At 41.7% G+C, this 23,172-nt stretch overlaps 1 protein-coding gene across 3 annotated transcripts in view; it reads left to right on the top strand.

Moving 5' to 3' along the window:
- The first annotated feature begins 203 nt into the window (after positions 1–203).
- Positions 204–23,172, top strand: part of ZBTB40 (zinc finger and BTB domain containing 40) — a 60,285-nt gene continuing 37,316 nt past the window's right edge. For 2 of the 3 annotated variants that reach the window (XM_079776722.1, XM_079776720.1), the window contains exons 1-2: positions 204–346; positions 20,442–20,516. The gene's annotated coding sequence lies outside the window, so the exon portion shown is untranslated. The remainder of the gene's footprint in view (positions 347–20,441; positions 20,517–23,172) is intronic. The other variant, XM_079776721.1, reaches the window with a different exon arrangement.

The raw sequence follows: 23,172 nt of genomic DNA, 5'->3' as shown, positions 1-23,172 counted from the left end.
CAGCGAGGGACGGTGGAACCCAATTAGAACTTCCCTGGAAGTGTGGGGGAGAGGAGCGAGGACGGGCGGCCAGGCCAGCACTCGGCCTGCCATTGGTGGAGAGCGCGTGAGCGACGCAGGCCCCGCCCCGGAGGCACGCCCCCGGCACGTGACCGCGGCGCGTGAGGCAGGCTGGGCCTCCCCCTCCTCGCCGGTATCCCTGCCTCGCCAGCCTCAAGATGGCCGCCTTGTGGCGTCTCTGGCGCTGTTGAATGGAGAAATCTTTATTGTTCCCTTCGGGCAGGAGTGTTCGTGTCCTCTATGGCGCTGTCAATAAAGAACGGCAGTTTGAATCGGTGCTGAACAGGTAACCATAGAAACGGGGCTAGGACTCAGCGTGGAGACCCCTTTTGGAGCTGAGGCTTGAGAGGCGCCCCACATGAGGGGATCACAGAGACAGAGACCCTTCCGCGTGTCGAACTCCGCGGGCTCTGCTCAGTCCCAGCCGCCCCTTGCCCCGGGACCCCCAGGAGCGGCCCGCAGCCGGAGCGCAGGCTCGGCTCTAACCTCCGGCGGAGAAAGGCGGCGGGTCCCGGCTGGGCCCTCCCCCCGCCCCCCGCGGGGGCCTTCTCTCCCCCGGGCCTGCCCTGGCCCCGCACCCCGGCTCCTCGGCGGACCGCGGCCTCGCGCTGCCGCTGCCGATCTTCTCGGTCCTCCCTCCTCCCCCTCCCCTCCCCCGCCAAGTCCCTTCGCCTGGCGCGGGCCATCTGGCCTAGGGCCAAATCCCTCCCCCAACGTCCCCCTCCCAAACTAAAAATGGATTTTATATTTTTGAATGGTTGGGGGGCGGGGGGAAGAATATTTCATATGAATTGTGACAGTTATATGAAATCAAATTTCGGAGTCCATAAAGGGAGTTTCATTGGAACACAGCCACGTTCATTGTTTATGTATTGTCTGTGGCTGCTTTCCTGCTGCAGGAGCAGAGCTGGGAGAGTCCCATGTTGCATGACATCGATCGCTTGGCCCACAAAGCAGAGAATATCTGTCTGGCTGGCCCCTCACAGAAAGGGTGCCGACCCCTACCCTTGACACAAATAGACTGGGTCGATGTTGTCCAGCGATTTCTCCGGTCACTTCACACCTAATGGGAAACTCTGGGTACACCTGTCCCTTGCACCGAGAGCTGTTTGACAAAACACTATGACTTCCATTATCTCTTCTGGTCTTAATGATGTATTATTCAAAGTGGGAATTGTTTCCCCTACTTTAAATAACAATAATACCATCCACCCAGCCCCTACCAGAAGTCAGGTGGTTTATTTACATTCATGCACAACATTTTTGTGCTAGCAACACTTTATAAGCAAGTGTCCATGTTTCTGCTTAAGAGGAGGAATCTTAGTTTCTGAGTGGTTAAGCTGTTTACGGTGGTCCTAGATCACAGGTTGTATAGGTCATGCCTGGAAGCCCCCTGCCTGGTGACCCATGCCGTATGCTCAGAATTTATTCTTTCAACTCTCTCAATCTGGGGCTATTGGTTCTTCCTTGGAATTGTATCCAAGTCTTTTGTGTGGTGTATGTAGATTTAATGACAACCCCAAAGTGAAATATCTCTCTCCTTGGCTAAAATCTTCGAACTTTTGCCACCCTCCACTTTCTAGTTTAGATGCCTTTCATATATGGCAGTAGTTCCCAAACCTAGCTATTCATCACTGATTTATTTACTTATTTAATATATTTTTTATTAATTTCACAGAGGAAGGGAGAGGGAAAGAGAGAGACACACATCAATGATGAGAGATAATCATTGATCTATTGCCTCCTGCACATTCCACACCGGGGATTGAGCCCACACGGGGCATATTCATCACTGATTTAACAAATGGTTTCAGAATATTATGTTTGCATGCATGCGTTCATAAATCATTCAGTATTTGTTGACCACCTACTGTGTACTAGGGATGGTCCAGATCCTTGGAAATACAGTGGTGAAAGGATCAATGTGAACTTTGTCCTTCCACAGAATTTAAATTATATAGGGGCTTGGACAAATGGTACACAAGTAAACAAAGATAATTTCAAATACAGCTGTCAGAGCATCATAATAACAAATGAGTAGTTAATATTTATTAATTCTTGTGTTGCCCAGAGCTCTTTGAGCTTGTCTTAGACTATGTGCTTGATTTGCATGGATTATCTTTTAATCTTCACACCATTATGACATAGGTAGTATTAATACTACCATTTTAAAGATGAATACACTGAGACTCAGAAGAGATTTACAAGGTTACATAGCTAATGCATAAGGGAGCTGGGATCTGAACCTGAACTGATCACACTCACCACCCTGTATTAGTCCATCTGTTTATCTTTTCTACCAATGTGGGAGGTCCTGTCCTCAAGGGCAGTCTTTTGTATCAGCTGCTAGCCAGTGCCCACAACCAGTCATCTGGTAAATATTAAATAAACAAATCCAGGCTGTTCGTTGAGCAAACATTTGAGTGCCTGCTTTGTACCAGACACCATTGTGCTAGGCCCTGTGAATACCATAGTAAGCAAGATGGACCTAAAACAGTGTCTGAGACAGTGAAGAAATAACAAAGTTATTCCAAATTGTGGCAACTGCTAAAAGGAAACAAAGCAGTGCTAACCTGAGAGGGCCTTGGAAAAGTTTAAGCTGAAACTTGTTGAGTGACAAGGATCCAGTCCAGCAAGGAGGGAAAAGGGAGAGAAGTGGGAAGGCAGGACTTTTCTGCAGGTTTAGAGCCTGTGAGCTGACAAGAACTTGGGGTGCTGCAGAACGGAAAGAAATGAGTGATTGTGCTGTGGTTCTCAGTCCTGTCCGGAGTCCCTGGCCCTGAACATGGCTTTGCTGCTGACAGAGCTGCATGCCAGTGGGCCAGTTACAGATTGGTTGTCTGATCTGCCAAATGTGGATAATGGTACCTCCTTAAAGAGTTATTGTGTGGATTAAGTTAGAGAACATGTAAAAATAGGTTCTGAGTTTTCTTGTTATATATGCTGCCAAATTCCAATCAGAGGAAACTAATGAAATTTGGCCCCAAATGGAAACTTATGTAAAATGGTAAATGATTACAAAAATCCAGAAGAATGTTATAGACAAAATTGAAGGTGTGTGTGTGTGTGTGTTTCTGTCTTTCGGGGGAAGAAGGACAAATCTTATTTTTTCTTAATGTTTCTCTTAAGAGTTGAACTTTTCCAACTGGGATGTAATTTTTTTCAACCTAATTATACAAATGTCTATTTAGAGCATTTTTCATCATTTTGGTGTTTTAAGCTTGAAACGGTTTGTTCCTCCATTGCACACATGAAAGAGGCATGCTAACAAAATGATAGGCTTCACACTCTAGTTGGAGGTCATTTCAAAATTTGTTTGCAAATGATTTGGGTTTCCTCTAAAAGTTTTCAAAATAATGTTGCATTATTTTCAATGCCCTGCTTTAAATACGTTTAAAGCAAGTAGGGGACTTTTTAAATAGGTAAACATAATATGATGTTTGGGCTCATGAACATGGAAAATTACAGAGGCAGTAATAAATCGAGCAAACTATATACGATGAGCAATGTCAAGGTTTGCTTTAAACTGTATCCAGTAACCAGATGGCACATGTCATCAGAAGATATGATCCAGCCCAGCAAATGGAGCACGGAACCGGACAGAGAGTGGCATGTTAATGCAATGTTAAACAACAAGCCCCGAATTAAATGGTTATTTTAGGGTTGGGTGGGACCTTCACATTTAAAGTATTGCAGTTTCACTCTGTGATTTGGGTCTGTTGGGTTCCAGTAAAGAGTAGGTGGTAACACTAGCTTTGAAGGATAATATAAAACTGCAGGAAGAGCCAGGGCATACTGATTTGTTTTTCAATCTATTTTATTTCGGTTCAAAGCATCATTGCAGACAGGCAGCGCAGGAAAAAGAGCCACACTCGGACAATGCTCAGCTGCTTTAGGAGATTGGGGAAGACTGAGTGTAACTAAAATGTGGCTTATTTTCTTGGACTGCCTGTCTGCAACGAGGCTTTGAACTGAAATAAAATAGATTGAAAAACAAATTGGTATGCCCCGTTGCCTCATACTGCGTATTTACATTGCCTTTCTGAAGTTCTGCCTGTGCCAGCGCCCTGGGGGCGGGCGGTGACCCCTCAGCCTCTTTCAACTCCTCCAGAGAGTGAGCGCTTTGATTTTTACAAGGGCATTGGATTGGGAGATATGGTTTCTGGATCTCCAATAGCCTGCCTTCTAAAGTCATCATCTTGATAATATAGAAAAAAGCAAGCTATAACCACAGAGAAGAAAAATATTAAGATTATTTAAATTCAAAGGTGAGATTGTCCCTTTTTAAACGTCATGCAGGGTGTGCAGTTTTGAGACTCCTGCAGGCCTCAAGAGAGAGAAGGGAAAGGAAAGAATGCTCACTTACCTTACACTTTCCTAATGTTGTTATCCTCCACATCATGCTGTCAGGTCCTCAAAATCATGACTTCAAGTATTCCATTTCCTTCGGTGAAGTAAATGTGTTCTAGCAAGGATTGTTAATCTGGGGTGAATGGCCCAGCTGCAAGGGATCCATGAACCCTTTGAGTTTGCCTGCAGATTTGTGTGACTGTTGTTTTTCTGGGGGGAGAGCCCATTACATTAATCAGATCTCAGTCCCTGACCCCTCAAAGGGTGCAGAGCCAACAACGAAATGTCCATCACCAAATGGAAGTAGGGCTGAGACTCCCTCGGGAAACAGTTACTTTTTAGAGTTGTATGGCCTTGATCTCAGAGTTTTGAAATTATCTTTCCAACCTTTTTTCCTGCCTAAAGCAGTCAAGCATAGTTGAATGCTTATTTGTAATAGAGATATTTACCCAAAGAGGTGCTTCAGAAATCCCTTAGAGATCCTTGTTTGCCCTTATTGTACGTGAGACTGGTGAAATGGGGGCATGTTGTCTTGGCAACCTTGTTAGCAGATTCCGAATTTGTTTCTTCAGACAGGTGAAAGGAAGAGCAGTAGCAGCCTAATTATTTGGCTCTGGGCTTCAACTTCTTACAGATGGGTTCAGTTCCTCAGAGTTAGGAGGTGAGGGTTAGGAGGGAAATGGAGAGGAGGAGAGAGGTAGAGTCAGGGAGGCAGAGACAGAGGAGTAAGGAGGAGAGGATGCCTGCCTGCTTTTGTCCCGGAGTCCCTCTGTCTGTACCTGTGAAAGTAAAGAGCTTTTTGAAAACAACTTTACTCAGAACTTCTCTAATACTAAGACCCCTGGGAAAGTCAATTCATAGATGTAATTTCTGGGTTTATTAGTACTGGAAGGGAAATAAGAGGAAGGAAATACCTTTTAAATCTTTATCTTAGGCTATTTTGTAAAAATGCCACCTCAGTAGAAATCTTGTGTAGGCCAGCGTTTGGTCATATAGTGTTTAACAACTAGTGGCTTACATTTAAACGTCAGAGATTGTACACCTGCCTGCCCTCTGGAGGTATCTGGATGAGTGGCCTCTGCTATACGTCCTAGAGTCTGGTTCTTGGGACAAATAATAGGGAATATTTTATGAAGGAAAGGGCCCAAGAAGGATGAGGGAGATTAGAAATATAGGATTACAAGTGTAAATAATAGCTGTTGAGGTTCCAAATATTGGTTACTTGAATTTTTTAATATAAAAACAAAAGTGAACAGGATATGACTATTTCTGACTTGGAGAAAATATTGCAAGAGGTAAACTAGTAGGTTAACTAGTTTCTTCTCTGTTTCTCAGTTTTCTAGGCTGCAGCGAGGATCTTCCTTCTTGACCCCTTCAGCTCCTGTCCCCCTAACTGAAATAGCATGTCAGGGGCTCAGGCAGCAGGGAACTTGCCACTTTCCTCCCATCTGGTACTTCCCTTCAGTTATTAGTCTCAGTAAATGGCACCACAGAGTTGCCCAAGGCAGAAACCTCCCACGTCCTTGCCCTTCTCTGAAGCCGCCACCCTCCTTCCATCCCCCACTCACAAAGAGCACACATGTATGTCAGCTGTACACCTGTTGGATGGCCCCCTTTTTTTCTTTTGGTTAAAGCTACTATAATCTCTTGTCCTGGGTCAGTGCAACAGCCTTCTAGCTGCTCAGCTGGCTTCCAGCTCTGCTCTTCAGTATGTTTTGTTCACTGTCAGTGATCTTTGTAAAGCACAAATCTGAACATGTCACTCTCATGCTTGAAACTCCAGGATGGTTGTCTGCCCTCAGGATAGTGCATTTTCGTGGCTTGGCATCTGCTGGCCTCGAGCTCTCTGGCTGGGCCAGTCTCAAGCCTCATCTCGGCACACTCTTAGAAGCCTCATCTCAGCACGCTCTTAGCTCCCTCTCACTCATCTACTTAAGCTGTAGTAAACATTCAGTGGGTCACTGAACTTCATTCTCTGGGCCACGCTCTGGGCTTTGAGGCTGCTGATTTCCTGGCCATGTTACTAACCCGGCCAGTGGCGATGCTATTAGCCACACTGACCATTAGATTACTGAATGTTGTCTTAGTTTCTGTGTGGTTTCTTTGTCCTTAGACTATATGCTACTTGGGATGTATAGTCAAATCTGTGCTAAAGGCACTTGTAATTATTTTCTCTGTGTGGCTATGCCACCAGCTTGATAAACAGGTTCATTTGTTTGAAACTTTAAAAATTGCTTTAAAAGCCTAATTTTTTGTTGTTGTTTTTGTTAATCCTCACCGGAGGATCTTTTTTCCATTGCTTTTCAGGGAGTGTGTGGAAAGGAGAGAGAGGGGATGAGAGAGAGAGACACATCGATTGGTTGCCTCCTGCATGCTCCCCAACCAGGGACAGGGAGTGAACCCACAACCCAGGCCCTGACCAGAATTGAACCTGAGACCCTTCAGTGCACTGCAGGTGTTCTAACCATTGAGCACATTGGCCAAGGCTAATTTTGTTTTTAACTGTGTAAACCATTTGCATGATTTCAAAATCCAAATTATATAACAGGGTGCATTCACAGAAGTTTTTATTTCATGCCTGACTCCTCTTTTTCCCTCTTGAATCTTGCTTTCAGTTTTGGGCTTTTGTCATTCTGTTAGGTAAGAAATAATATATCAGTATAGTTTAAATTTGTTTTCTCCTTTCTTGGGATACAGGTTAGCTGCCCAATGTCTGTGGTATAAGTTGCAAGATTTTTTTTCCCATTTGTCATCTGCCTGACTTTGCCTGTTTTATTGCTGTACAAAAGTTTTATATATTTTATAGTAATATTTATCAGACTTACAGTGTATGTCCTGCTTTAGACCAGCACTTTTTAACTTTTTTCATCTCATGGCACACATAAACTGATTACTAAAAGTCTGCAGCACACCAAAAAATATAGTTTTAGCCGATTGGAAAAAAAAAAAAAAGATATAATTTTGATTCATTCACACCAGATGGCTATTGTTGTGTTATCTGTTATGATTTTTTTTCTATTTGGCATCCTAAGGGAAAAGAGGTTAGTGCGCCTGACTAAATAAAACCGCTGATTTAGATTTTGAGTCGGAGTAAGGAAGTTTGTCCCACTCTTAATTTATGAGGAATTATGTTTTCTTCTAGTACATACATGGTTTCACCTTTTTAAAAAAATATCTAAGACTCTAATCCATCTGGAATTTTTGGCATTTAGTTTGAGAAAAGATCAATTTTATCTTTTTCCTATTGGCCAGACAGGCATCCCAAAACTAGTTAAAGTTCTTACCTTTTCTCCACTGATTTTAGATGCAGTCTTTCTTGGATATAAAACTCTTGCATGCATTTGGATTTCTTATTGGATTTTCCATTTTGTTCCACTGATTTGCTAGTTCATATGCAATTACAAAAGCATCATAATTTTAGAGCCTTTTAATTTGTTTTACTATCTGGAAGGCCAATTTTTTCATATTTCTCCTTTTCAGGGTTTTCTTGGCTGTTTCTGCTTATTTATTCCGCAATATGAACTTCATAATTAATTTGTCTAATTTCAGAATGAGACAACTTGTTGGCATTTTTATTGAGATCATGTTAAATTTATGAGTCAGCTTAGGGAAAACAGACATCTTTCTGATATTGGGTTGTCCTATCCTGTCTTTCCACTTGCTCAGGGTTACTTTTATGATTTTTCAGGAGTGCTTTATGTTTTCCTTATATAAAATTTGTATGCTTCTTGTTCAGTTAGACTTCCATTTTTAATTAAAAAAAAATTCTTAAGATTCCCTCTAAAACATCTCAGAGAAGTTGCATACATCCACATACTCCAAACTTATTGTGTACCATTCTGTGCACCGGGCCTCTAGTTAGACCTATAAATCTGCACTCTGCAGCTGTTAATCCACTGGTTCATAGTATTTTGTTCTCTTTATCCCCACCCCAGAACTTTAAAAAGTAGTGTGTTGGTAATAACAGTTACCATTTATTGAACACCTACAAAGTGCCAGGCACTGTACGGGGTGTTTTTACATAATTCTTTTGTGTAATCCTTATAGCAGCTAAGCAATAGGTACTATTATCTCCATTTTAAAACTGGAAATTTCAAGCATACGAAAGTGAGAATAGCATTGTGAACTCCCACATACATGTTCACTCCATTTTACACTTGAGAAAGCAGGTTTTGAAAGGTTAAGTAACGCAAAGGTTACAAAGCTAAAGTCAGCTTTAGAAGCTAACTTGTTTTTCGCTCCTTATTAAGATTTTTATTTTTCCAAATTTTAACTCCAACTGGCTAGGGAAAAGCAGAAGGAAGACAGCCGAGAGCCACTATTCCAAACTCAAACTGGTAATATTTTATTAGTCCCTCCTAATGCATATCACAGATACTGCCCTCACTTTGGCCATTTATAAATGGTAAGCCCTCCTGTCATTACTCGTCTTGCTCACGCTTTGCCTTCTCTTTGTCTAGTTTTATTAGTGCAATTTGATGAGTTGATGTTTAAAGGACTGCCTCTGTTTTGAGTGCCCAGCTCCTAGCATGATGTCAGGAACATAATAGGAACTTGTAAGTTTAACAGCGAAACTTATTGCTCTTATACATTTAGCCCTGACATTGCTGTGGTACTATAACTTTTAAAGGTTGCTCTAAAGGCCTGGCAGTCATTAAATTTGACCACCCAGACACCACTCTGCTGTCAGCTGCCCTCAGTTCCAGTCAGATTCAATCCACAGGGAGACTTTCCAAGGTCAAAGTCCAAGACAGCAGACTAATTGGCCCCTGGAGTTCTGGATTTTCTTCCCGGGCAGCAAACTTTTGAGGGTGAAATGTTCCAGGTCTTCCTTTGAACATTTTTGAGCAAATACTAGAGACTCCATAGGCTCTTTCTCAAAGTTAAAAACAATAAAGAAGTTATGCCTTTTACATTTTTTATTAGCTCCTTAATTTAACCCTCTTGTCGTACTCCCTGGTGATGGATGAGAGAAAGATAGAGATGAAAATAATTCGCATTTCTTCAAAGACCAAAGAAGAAGCTTACAGCACTAGGAGGAGAGGAGAATGGAGTTCATCTGTGAATGAACACAAAGGTACCAAAGGTCAGCTGATCTGAGTAGTGGAGTAGGACAGTAGGACAGTAATACAGGGAGCTGGGGGTTCATTTTCTTCAGTGCTAATGCTACTTAACTACTAAGGTGTAAGAAAGGAAGGATTTTAAGCTGAAGGTGGTCTCTTCTCAGCTGTGCCATATGCTCCCCAAGAGCAGAGATTATGCTGAATTTCTTCCCTGTGCAGCGTCAAACTGCAGGTAAGGGCACTTGGCTGAACTTGGTAAAGACCTGCTGGACACACTGTCCACTGATGAGGCTGGGACGTGGCCTTGGAGTCGTGCTGGGGCTGCATGGGTTTCACAGCCCAGCTGTGTGGCCTGGGACAAGTCCGGGGCTTGAGAAGTATGTGTATGATGCCTCATGTTGCCCAGAATAAGCAAATGCTATATAATGTCATCTGCTCTTACTTAAAAATCACTTCTTTTATCTTTGCAGTGCCTCTGAACAAAGAAGTTACCAAAAAAGTAGGAGAAAGACTCTAGGATCAAAAGCTTAACTGCTTTTTAAATTCTCAAGGTTGGGCAAGGTACAGTGAGTGGTAAGGTTCCAGCTCCAGAGTCAGACAGTGTGGGTTCATTTTACTGACTCCACCACTCCCTGGCTTTGTGATTTGGGGTGAGTCATTTCATCTCTCCAGGCCTCCACTTTCCCAGTTGAAAGTGGAGTTAATAATAGTAACTGCCTCACAGGTTTTGCACAAATTATATAAGGCTACCCATGCAAAGTTCTTGGCATGGTGCTGGGATATAATAGATTTTGGTAAACGTTGGCTACATATTGTTAGGTCGCTTCCTTAACCCTTCCAAACTGTGTCTACCTCTTTCCCTTTCCAAAATGTCTTCCTCATTACTTCCCACTTAGAATATATAGCTCAGACAGGGGTAACAAGATCAGCCTCATTTCTGTCACTAGTTAACTAGAAGGTCTTAAAAAACACTTTACTTCTCAACAGTTTCTCATCTACAAAATGTGGGCATTGAACCAGGTGATTTCAGAAGTTCTTTATATCTCCGCCCGATTTTCAGTGAGTTTAAGGCTTTGAATGAAATCTCTGATGATAGCCCAGAGGTCTGTGCTATAAGAGGCCTAACCCTCTTCATTCTCTCTTTCCTAGCTGACTCCCATCTCAGACCAGCTGTATGAAACTAGTAATGTGATTGTCTAGAAATTATTTTCATTTAAAGAAGAATTTTTGTAATATTTGCCATATATAGAAGATAAATAGATAACATATAAAATGATGAGGCAGAGTGATTTTTAAAAAGTACATCTGTGAACTGACCATCCAACCTAAGAAATATAAAAACATATTTTGGCAGGTGTATTTTTATTATTCCTTTTAACATTTAGTGAATGTTTAAAATGTTACAGGAAATGTCCTTTATGTCTATTGACTCATTTACATGTAGTAGTATATTATTGCTTGTAGCTACCCCATGAGATAACTGTTATCCCCATTTTACATATGAGGAAACTGAGGCCTAGAGGGTTAAGCAACTTATCTAAAGTTAAATAGATAGTTAGGGGGCAGAGCTGCACTTCACTCCCTGGCTGTCTGTCTAGAGCAGTGGTTCTCAACCTTCCTAATGCCGCGACCCTTTAATACAGTTCCTCATGTTGTGGTGACCCCCAACCATAAAATTATTTTCGTTGCTACTTCATAACTGTAATTTTGCTACTGTTAATGAATCGTAATGTAAATATCTGTGTTTTCTGATGGTCTTAGGCTCTACAGCCCACAGGTTGAGAACCGCTAGCAGGGTCGCCTAAGACCATTGGAAAACACAGACCCACAGGTTGAGAACCGCTAGCAGGGTCGCCTAAGACCATTGGAAAACACAGACCCACAGGTTGAGAACCGCTGCTGTAGAACCTAAGACCATCGGAAAACACAGATATTTACATTACAATTCATTAACAGTAGCAAAATTACAGTTATGAAGTAGCAACGAAAATAATTTTATGGTTGGGGGTCACCACAACATGAGGAGCTGTATTAAAGGGTCGCGGCATTAGGAAGGTTGAGAACCACTGGTCTAGAGCCAGTGCTCCAAACCTTTATACTGTAAGCACACAGCCTCTGGAGTCCCAAGGCTTGACTTGGTCTCTTTTATTTGCCTGAGTGCTTTGATGTTCACGTTAGACTAGTATCTCTCAACTTAGAATTTGGCTTTGTGTTGGTCCAGATTTACTCCCTGTTGAAGAAAAGTATTCTCATAATCAAGTTGGTGAGAACTCAGGACTCATCCACATTTTCAGGTCAGAGCAAAAAGTCTGTTGGTACCAGCGACAAAGCCAAGGGTCTTTACTAACACCTAAGAGGTTGGATGTGAGAGCACTGAAGTGATGATTGCTTGTTGAGGCTCTTGATGCAGGATGCAAGAGTCACCCTAGATGTGATGCAGTCACTGTCCCCAGTCACTCATTAGATGAATGTGTTGCTTGGGAGATTTTGCAGTTGGGCCTGTTGAGAGTTATCTTGGATGAACTATTGGATCAGAGCAGCATGGCCCAGAACGGCAGAGCAAAGGCAGATAAGTCTCTCAAAGCCTCCTTCCATTTTAAATCGCTCGTTTCTCTGAATTAGTCTGAGATAAGAGGACACTAGCAGTTTGTTATGCCAAGCACTTTGATGTTTTATATCATGGTATTTTATAGAATGCCTCAAAAGAAGAATTCCATTTGAAATTGAGAGTCTGGAAAAAGAATAGTTGAATGTAATGGTTACTTTCTAGTGGACCTTAATCTGCTGTGTCTCTACTTTGAGAATCTGTGGTGAGGTGATGGTGGAGATGATGATGGCCAGCAGCTTACCGATTTATTGAGTGTGTTCCTAGTGCTGGTGCTTTAAGTATGTGGACTCATTTAATAAAGCTTCTAACAACTCAATGAGAGAGGTTCTATTAAGACTCCTATTTTGTAGACGAGGAAACTGCCCCACCCAGGTTAAGTAATTTTCCTAAGATCACACAGTGTGTGGGATAGCCAGTGTAAGGTGGATGACCCAGATGGAAGTTAGAAGGCGGATAAGTTTGGAGTTGAAAGCTTCATTGGGCTTAGACTCCTGGAAAGAGGAGTTCTGATCTGCTATAGATAGATGTTTGGAGCACCAACAGAAAAGCCCGTGGGCGGGAGCAACAGGAGGGCACTCCTTACATTCTCAGAGAGTCTGAAAAATTAGCACATGGTCACTGCTATTAGGTACCCGCACAGGATTACCTCAAGGACAAAGCTGAGTCCAACCGTTCCAAAGAGAGACGGTAGCCACAGAAGAGTCCAGAAACTCAGTGATGAAGGTGAAAAGATAGAATGGCAGCTGGTGCTGCCTGTACAGTGTGCATTCACCCTCAGACTCTATCTGCCCAGTCCTGAGGCCAGGCATCTACTTCCATGGAAAAGATAGATGCATCAGGCTTCCAGTGAATATAGCCTCTTCTGTGATTCTTAAAAGGCGTTCTGATGATTCTTGGCCTCACTGCTTAATTTTTTTTTTTTTTACAGATAACTGCTAAGAGTAGGCATATTTCACTAGTAAATGAACTAATAAATTGACTTTTTGATTTATAGTTCTTCTCTTATGAATTTAGACAGTGTTATCTAACCTCCCCAAGTCCAATTAACTGTGAGACTTCTACAGGATGGCGTTTTTGTATCCGCAAGGTTGACAACCAAACTAGACCTTAAGTTCAAGTCATCGAGGGAAGAGTCTTGGCACCTGGCCAGTCAGCTGGCCTGTTCCAACAGCACTGTGTGCCAGATACACATCTCCATCCATCTTTCTGCAGAGACCGGCCGAAGGAACAAGGTGCCTCAAATGCAGGTGCTCCTGTCGGCATCCCGCAGTACGTTTGTCTGTGAGAGGCCTTGAGGAAGGACAGCAGTGAGCCCGGAAAGCCTGTCAAGACTAAGGTAGTCATTAAGAGCCAGGCAGATCTGCATCTGAGCTCTGCCCAAATTCATTAGCTGTGAGTCTTAGGCAAGTTGCATAACCTTGTTGGTCACTAGTTTCCTCACCTGAAAATTAGAGATAATGATGGTATTCTACCTCATAGGGAGGGTCGGGGAAGTAAATGGGAAAGTGTATAGACTGTGATTAACATGTGCTGGACATCATTACCATCAGAGTAGTTGAGGTACTGTCAAAGGCATTGAAGAGATTCAAAGATGTGAAAAGAGTAGAGACTGGTGGATTGGGCAAAAAAGATGTTTTAATGACCTCCATTTCATCCCAGTGACAAGGGAGGGATTCTAATCCTAGGGTTATGGCTGAACCTACAACACAGGACACTGGACAGACAAGATTGACAGCAGTTTATAAGCATATACACTTGGCGCCAGAGGAGAACACAGCCGGCCATGCCAGGGTGTGACTGTACTCGGGAGCAGCGGGACCAGGGGCTGTGGGAGGCAGGCTTTGGAACATAAAGAGGATTGAGTGCCTTCTGGCTCTTGCCAGAGGATGTGAATGGGGCTGTAGGGAACTAAATCCCACTGCTCAAGGATAAACAGGAACTGTACCTGGTCCCTTTATAAGAAAGATAATTTGGCTACAGGACCTCATCCATGGGAGCAGAGCAGGTAGTGGAATTTGTGATTAAGCCCTTTGAGGCTCTCCTGATTTTACCAAATGTCCAGGCAGCACATAATATTGATCCTTAATTTTAGACTTCATACTAGGAAAGAGAATACAGGCCTTGAAATGCTCTTTAAATACCATTTTCAGGGGATCTGAGTAGGAAGCTATGGAGGATAAGTAGAGTTGTCTGATTCTGTGGGGGAAGACGTGGCACAGTGGCTAGGAAGGATATGTCACAATATATCATATATAATGTCATGAACCAAGATCTCTTCACTGAATGCATTTCAGCAGACGTTTATCGAATGGCTGTACCTCCTAAGGCCCTTCCAAGGCTTGACCAGGCTCGGTGGACCACTTAACTCGAGATTGGGAGCAATTTGACCTCTAGTTACTTGGGCAGCAGCCAGGGAAGCTGAGCTAGTCCTGGAGGACCAGGTTGCTGAAATGTATTTTAAAGGAGTTCGGGTTGATGCCAGGCCATAGCGCTAGTCGATAAGGCCTGGTTATTGGAATCTTCCATATTTTGTATGCTTTATTCCCAGAACTATTCTGGAGTTTGCTTTTCAGGCTGGAGCCAAGGGCAGATGGAAAAAAAAAGGGATTTGACTTGCAACTTTTTAGAGGTGAAGGGTTGCTTAAAGCATAATAATTAGATGTGAAAAACTGAGATTTGGGAAGAGATAATGTCATGTCCTTTGTGACTCAGAGAGGATTCCTTGAACCCACAGCATTCATATCACCTGGAGCTATTAGAAATGCAGAATTCAGGCCCCACCCAGAACTTCTGGATCACAATCTTTCCTTTGGCAAGATCCCCCATGATTCTTACCCACATGAAAGCTTGAGAAACTGTTCTAGTGGACAGAGGTCATGAGCTTTAGAATCAGGCCGGCTGGATTAAAATCTCAGTTTCTCTACTGATGTGCTATGTGATCTTGGGCCTGTTCCTTAACTTCTTCACTATCAGTACTTGTTTTAAATTGGATTTGACTTTCTTGCCAGGTTGTTAGTATTAAAGGAGGTAACATGTAAAAAGTTCTTATAAACATAACAAGGTACTTAATTATTAGTAGCTCTTATTAGTGGTTATTTGATGATTAATATTCTAGTATAATTTGGTAGAATATGAAGAGAGAGCAAAATATCATTAAGACTAATTTGTTGAGAGACATGAATTGGTAATTGAGAACAATATAGTCTCTTGAGCCAGTGGGGCAGTTCCCTCAGAGGGAGACTGTAAGTATACTTGTTAAGTGACCAAGAGTTGACAGCTATACTTCTTAATGGCTGCTGAGCTCTTGGAAGGGAGACTGATCTGCAGAAGTGGTAGCTAAGCCTTAGCATTCAGTGAGGCTTTCGCATTACAAAGGAAAGAACCATGGCTTGAGAATTGAGACTTGGGCTCTTTTTTGCTCTTTATTAACTCTGTGGCCCATAGTAAGGCATTTGGCACCTCTGAGCCTTAGTCTTCAAGGATAAATGGGATGATGAGGCACAAATCCCAGTATATAAGCAAGGTATTATTATCGTAGCATCATCCTTACTTGATTTCTGCTGTAGAGCTCAGTAGACAGCACCCCAAATCCCCAACAGTGTGCTTTCTGCCTGATTCACCTGCTTTAGAATTTTGAGTGCTGAGTTCTTCAGAGCTGTGCTGTCTACCTGGATTCCCCAGTGACCAGGATGTACTTAGGAAAGCACACTAGTCGGTCAGGTGTTGCTGCAAATCTTAGGGACTGGAACAGGAGTAGACCACCATTTGGGATGGAATGATGATGGTAGTGATGATAACATTAGAAATAACCATGATGATACATAAGAAAAGATACTACCATAAACCCAAGAGTGTCAGATACAAAAATCTTCATCCCTTACACTATAAATTGCTGCCTTTCAGGCTGTCAGTGTAAGATAAGAGACCAAATGACAGCTGCTTTTGAACTTGAGAAATCTGGGCCTGCTAAAAGCTACAGTCACCCTTTTCTAACCTCACCAATCCTCCTTGCGTTCTCAGAAATAATTGCTAGTGGTTCCCTTTTAACTTAGCCGATTCCTTAGATACCTTACATTTTAAATCATCTTTTTGTGTGGAGCAAATGCCCCATTTCTTGTCTCAAAATGTGTGATCTTTGCTCTAATTATTTGAGAGTGCCTGTTATTTCACCTGATTCTGGTTGTTTGTGTGATACTAAACAGCCATGGGGTTAAAGCTGACTCAGATCAAAGAGCAACTCTGCCTCTCAGGACCTCAGTTTCCTTCCTTAAAAAAGGAAGAGATTGCACTAAGGTCATTTAGTCATATGACAAGAGTACATGATAGATAAAGTAATGAACTGTTTGCTGAAAGCAATGAATAGGGCTCAGCAAGGTCCCCTCCAGCTCTCTGGTTCCAGCAGAGCTGAGGCATCAAGAGAAGTAAAAATTTTATTCAGAAGATAGGGATTATCAATAGCAACAGTAAGGGGAAAAAATGCTCTAAGCTGGTGAGGTAGCATCAAACGAGACCATAAGAGAAATGTCTTAGGCCCTGAGATAGATGTTCTGCAAGGAGAGTACAGAATTGTTAGGGAACCAGAATAGAGGACCCCTGATCAAGTATTAGAATGGCTTTTATCATGGAACTAGAGGCTCGGTGCATGAAATTCATGCACTTGAGGTGGGGGTCATCCCTCAGACGGGCCTGTGCCCTTTTGCAGTCCAGGAGCCCTCGGAGGATGTCCGACTGACAGGGAGCGGGCCTAATCCAGCAGTCAGACATCCTTAGTGCTGCCGCGGAGGCGGGAGAGGTTCCCACCACCACCGCTGAGCTCCTCAGCTGTGAGCCTGGCTCAGGGCTTCTGGCTGAGGGGCGCTCCCCCTGTGGGAGTGCACTAACCACCAGGGGGCAGCTCCTGCGTTGATCATCTGTCCCCTGGTGGTCAGTGCACGTCATAGCGACTAGTCGTTCACCATTCGGTCGATTTACATATTGGCCTTTTATTATATAGGACTAGAGGCCCGGTGCATGAAATTCGTGCACTGGGGGGGTTGTCCCTCAGCCCAGCCTGCACCCTCTCCAGTCTGGGACCCCTCAGGGGATGTCCGACTGCCGGATGTCCCTGTGGGATTGGGCCTAAACCGGCAGTCGGACATGCCTCTCACAATCAGGGACTGCTGACTCCCAACAGCTTGCCTGCCTGCCAGCCTGATCACCCCCTAACCACTCCCCTGCCAGCCTGATCGATGCCTAACTGCTCCCCTGCTGGCCCGATTGTCCCCAACTGCCCTCCCCTGCTGGCCTGGTAACCCCCAACTGCCCTCCCCTGCCGGCCCAGTCACCCCTAACTGTCCTCCCCTGCCGGCCTAGTCGCTCCCAACTGCCTTCCCCTGCAGGCCTGGGTGCCCCCAACTACCCTCCCATGCTGACCCGGTCACCCCTAACTGCCCTCCCCTGATGGCCTGATCGCCCACAACTACCCTCCCCTGCCTGACATCTTGTAGCGGCCATCTTTGACCACATGGGGGTGGCCATCTTGTGCGAGGGTGTGAGGGTAAATTTGCATATTACCCCTTTATCATATAGGATATTGGAATACAGAAATCCAGCAGAGGTGGGCCCAGCTTCTGCTCCATGGAACTCCAGTTGTCCAGTTGTAGATAATATATATATAGGATGCCCATTCTTCCTTTGCATTGCTGCTCACTTTTCCTCATTAGTCCATCCTACCTGTCACTTTGTTTTTATTTCAGAAGCTTCTCCCGCAAGTAGATGTAAGTTCCTCTGCTCATTTTCTGGCCTCCCCAATCTAGGCAGCCTTGTACTCCACACTTCTTCTTGGAGACCCACTCTAGCCAGCCCAGTGTCCATATCATAATGGCACCTGCTTATCAGATACATTTTCAGTGCCTGTTGCCTGTGCACATACATTATTTTTAGCATATGTGCCAAGTGTTCTCTTCTGGAACTGGGTTCATGGTTCTCCCTCAGTCTGTACTTCTTTACCTTTTCATCCTTGCCTGTTGAAATTGTACCTAACTTATCTTTACCTGTTCCATCCCTTTCCCTTTCCTTGCCACTCACTGGGATCGATCTGTTTTTCCTCTCCTCTTCTTTCTTTCCCTCTTCTTGTCTCATGTGGATTGAGTCTCTTAAGAGTTTTGTTCTTCAATCATTTCAGAGTTAGGTCAACTTTATTACAAACTCCCTGTGGACAAGGATCTTGTTTTATTTCACTTGGCTCCCACACAGCACCTAGCAATGTGCTGAGTAAATAGTAGGCAGTTGGCCCATAAATTATTGGTTGACTCAGGGGAAAATAAGTACAGTGAATGGGGGACTAGCAGGTCCAGTTACTGAGGCACAGAAAAGCCTCTGACTCTCCGGTAGTGGCAGTGAGGGCCTTTGTTTGTGTGCTTTGCTAAGGACATTGCCAGCAATTGTGGATTTCAGAACATCTATTTTATTAAACTAAGCAATACATATCAAAACTGTAAGTTTTTATATTCCTCTATGTTCATTAAAGGGATTCTATAGCTTTTACCAACTATGACTTAGTTGCTACTTTTGTGTTTTGTGGTTTTTTTCTCCTGTGACTGTTGTTTCTTTATAACTTAAAGAATTTTCAAACTTCCAATTCGTTTTTGGAAGTAGGCAGAATAAAACTGTAAATGAATAGATAGATAATAGATAGATAGATAGATAGATAGATAGATAGATAGATAGATAGATAGATGATAGATAGACACATAGATAAAATATATATGTGCTTTCTTTAGAAAGCTGGCCTAATTTTCACTTTATGTTGAAGTCCCATTTGTGTTTCAGGTCATTATGCAGCACTTGGTTCAACCAATTAAGTTTTTTTCAATGTATCTTTATTCTATATCAGTATGGTCTTTTCTTGAGGCTTTAATATTGTTCCTTTGAGGAACATTCATCATTCTGGTGCTCTTTTGTTGCTTAAATGTTTTCCCCCTAGGACCTTTGACAATTTCCCCAAGACTAGCAATTTCAGGAAGTGCTTAATAACATGATTTAGGTTGCCTCTATATGAGATTCTACAGGATTCCCTTAGAGATTTCCAACATGCAGTGTTTACACTATAGTTTCTTACCTCTGAAAAGCACACTTTTGTGACATTCTAGCTATGCTATATTCTCTCTCCTCCATTTAACATCTTTGCAAAGGGAGGTAGGGGTAAACTCACTAAAATATATGTCAGAGGCTTTTACATTTTAGTTGTGAGATCAGCAAAGTATGACTTAGCCTCTATAGTATATTTCCGCAGCCCCCAAATCACTAGTGTATCCCTCAGTAACAGTAGTACATACCTGAAAGTGGTCTACAAAGATTATATAGTTTAATTGTTTATTTATAGATAGATACTTCAGCTGTCATGTCAGATGGCTAACTTCAAGTTTGGCTCAGTGGATAGAGCGTCAGCCTGCGAACTGAAAGGTCCCAGGTTTGATTCCGGTCAAGGGCACATGCCCGGGTTGTAGGCTCAATCCCCAGTGGGGGACTTGCAGGAGGCAGCCGATCCATGATTCTCTCTCTCCCTCTTCCTTCCTCTCTGAAATCAATAAAAATATATTTTAAAAAAAAACTAATGAGAATTATTCACATCTTCTCTTGGTAATAATAATAACAGCTAACACATGTAGTATTTATCATGTGCTAAATACTGTTTTACGTGTAAATACACCCACACTTCATTTTTTTAAAAGCAACATATAGCTAGGTGCTTTCCCCCCCCCCCCTTTTAAAAATCCAGAGAATCTCTCTGCCTTTTAATTTTTTTTTTTTTGAGAGAGAGAGAGAGAGAGAGAGAGGAAGGGGGGGAGGGAGGGAGGGAGGGAGGGAGAGAGAGAGAGAGAGAGAGAGAGAGAGAGAGAGAGAGAGAGAGAGAGAGATATCAATTGGTTGCTTCCCACATGTGCCCTGACCAGGAATTAAGCCCACTATCTTTTGGTGCATGGGATAACACTCCAACCAACTGAGCTATACCAGCCAGGGCTCTCTCTGCCTTTTAACAAGAAAATTTAATCTGCCTTTTTAAAAATTGCAATTACTAATACATTTGGAATTATTTCTACCATCTTAAGTTGTTTTTTTTATTTATTACACTTTCTTTGCCTTCATTTTCCCCTTTTTTAAATTGCTATTGGATCAATCACATTTTTCTTTATTTCCTTTTATACCTCTTGTTTGCAAATATTTATTTAGCTTCTATTCCCTTTTGCCCTTACCTGTTAACATATATCACTTAACAAAGGTTATAGTTAATCATTGTTTTTGTCATCCCCTTGACCTTGGAACACTTTAACTCTAGTCTCCCTTCTTTCATCTTCTATGTTGTTGTTTTTTAATTTCAGAGAGGCAGTGGAGTTTTAACCACCTCAGAACCAGACTGCCTGAGTTTGGACCTTGACCTAGTTGTGTAACTCTGGGTAAGTGTAACCTCTCTTGTCTAGAAAATGGGGATAATAAGAGTACTTACTTCATGGAATTGTTAAAAGGATTAAATGAGTTAATATAAATGGTACCTGGCACATAGTAAGCATTTAATAAGTGGTAGATACTATTGTTATCATTATTCTACTTTGTTTTTAACCTCCCCTTCCCATGCCTATTTTTAAACAGTCAGTGCATTTTAGGTATACCAACACATTTCTTAATTTCTTTTTTATTGAGATATAATTCACATGCAGTCCAATGAGCTTAAGTTTTCTATTTTAACAGTTTTGACAAATAATCTACTTTAATGACCATCCAAAATAAGATGTAGAACATTTCCATTTCCTCAGAAAGTTCCTTTGTGTGTCTTTCTATTCAATTCCCTTCCCTGCCCTACCCCAACAGCCTCCATAAACACTATCTGATTTTTATCACTGTAGATCAGTTTTGTCTGTATTTCTGTTACCTCTAAATTAAGTCATGTGGTATGTATTCTTTTGTGTTTTCCTTTGACTTAATATTTTAAAAATTTGTCCATGTTGTTGCCTTATCAGTAGTTCATTTTTTATTTTTTTTTGCTATAAGAAACCTCCACACCGTTCTCCCAAGTAGTTGTACCATTTTACACTTCCACCAGCAATATATGAGCATTCTACTCACTCCACATCCTCACCAACATTTGGTGTTACCAGTCTGTGATTTTAACTTTTCTACAGGATATATTTTTAACAGTTTCTTTGCTTGCTACTTGCTTTTGTTTTTCTTTTACATTGTATCCCTTCTTTCTGATTCAGTTTCCTTCCTTTGGTAATTCTTTTAATAACAGTCAGTGAGTCTTCTATCTTTGTCTAAAGATGATGTTATATCAAACTGGATATAGATACTTGATTGATAGTTATTTTCCTTAATATATGAAAACTTACTCCATTTTATTCTGACATTTGTTTTTATTAATGAGAAGTCTGTATTAGTCCAGTTGTCATTCTCTTATAAGTAATATCTTTTTCTCTTGGATTTTTTACAATTTTTTCCCCTGTGTTATTTTGAACTTTTTATTCTAAAGACTCATGTCTGTCTTTAATTCTGGAAAATTCTCAGAAATTATATCTTCAAATTGCTTTTCCCACATGTTTGCCATTGCCTCCATCTGGAGCACCTATTAGATGCATGTGCAACCTTCTTATTCTATCTTCCATATCTTTTAGCCTCTCTTTCATATTTCTGCTTCTTTAACTCTGCCACCTTCCAAGTAATTTTCTCAGACTTCTCTTCCTAATCACTAATTTTCTCTTTAGTTATATCTAATCTATTTAATTCATCAATGGGTGAATTTTGGTGACTTAATTTTTTATTCCTAAAAGTTCTTTTTCACATTTGCCTATTCTTTTTTCATATTATCTTGTTCTTTCATATGGTCTTCCTTTATTCTTCCTGCTTATTAAAATGAAACAAGGTTAGCATTTTCCATAATATTCTGTAATTTTTATGGTTTTCAGTTCTTGGGAATGCTATTTGTGTTACTTTCCTGCATTTACTAACTTTCCTTTTTGGTGATTCATTTCCACATGTGACTTTTTATTTTTATTTTTTGCCATTTTGGGATGATACAGAGAGCCTCCTATATCAATCTGGGCAAGGCACCTCTTGTTTAGTTTTCATTAACCCCTACTCCCATTTTCCTCCCCCCATAGCACCCACTCTTACGTATATTTGATAAAATGTATTTGGCTGTATATGTCACTTTATATACCATGTAGTATTGTTTTGATTGTGTATTTTTGACTTATGTAAATGGTGTCATGCACTAGATCTCATTTTGGTTCTTACATTTTTACTCAACACTGGTTATTTAAGATCTATCTATGTTTTGGTCTGAATAACTACTTGGTGGTTCTTTGTAATGCACTATATTCCATAGTATACATCATAAACACATTCTTTTAGTGATGGACATCTAAATTGCCTCTCCTCTCCCTGCTACCACAGACAATACCCCAGTGATCTTTTTGCCTATGTTTTCTTATGTGAGAATTTTTCTAGGATATATACCTAGAATTATGATTCCTGGGTCATAAGGCATATATACACAGAAATTTTAAGTAAATATTACCAGAATTTTTTTTTTCCAGGACAGCTGTATCGATTTGTAAACCCACCAGTGGTGCCCTGGATGCAAATCCATGTTCTACCACACGTTACTTGTGAGACCTTGGAGAAATTACTCGATCTCTTTTGGCCTTAGGCTCCCCATCAGTAACGGGATAATTACAGCATCCGCCTTATCAAAATAAATGTTAGATGCTGTTGTAACAACGACTGCTACTGTAGTTGTTATCAATTAAATAAGCTTTTCCTTCTCTGAATTGTGTAGTTATATAATTTGCCCATTTCCCATCTCCACTTGGTTTTCAATGTTTTCCCTAAGATTTACAGAAACTTCTTAAATAGTCTAGATTTGATTCTTTGTTGCCTTTAAACTTTGCAAATATTATCTCCTCGTTCTACCATTTGTCCATTTGTCTGTTAATTTATATCTAGAGTTCTTTGACAGAAACCTTTAATATCAATATAGTCAAATTTATCCTTTACCTTTTTTTCTTCTACCTTTTCTTTTTGGTTTTTAGTTTAAAAAGTTTTCCTACCCTTGCT

This window comes from Cnephaeus nilssonii (assembly GCF_951640355.1).
Source record: "Cnephaeus nilssonii genome assembly, chromosome: 7".
Classification (NCBI taxonomy): domain Eukaryota; kingdom Metazoa; phylum Chordata; class Mammalia; order Chiroptera; family Vespertilionidae; genus Cnephaeus; species Cnephaeus nilssonii.
This window is presented reverse-complemented; position numbering and strand designations above follow the sequence as displayed.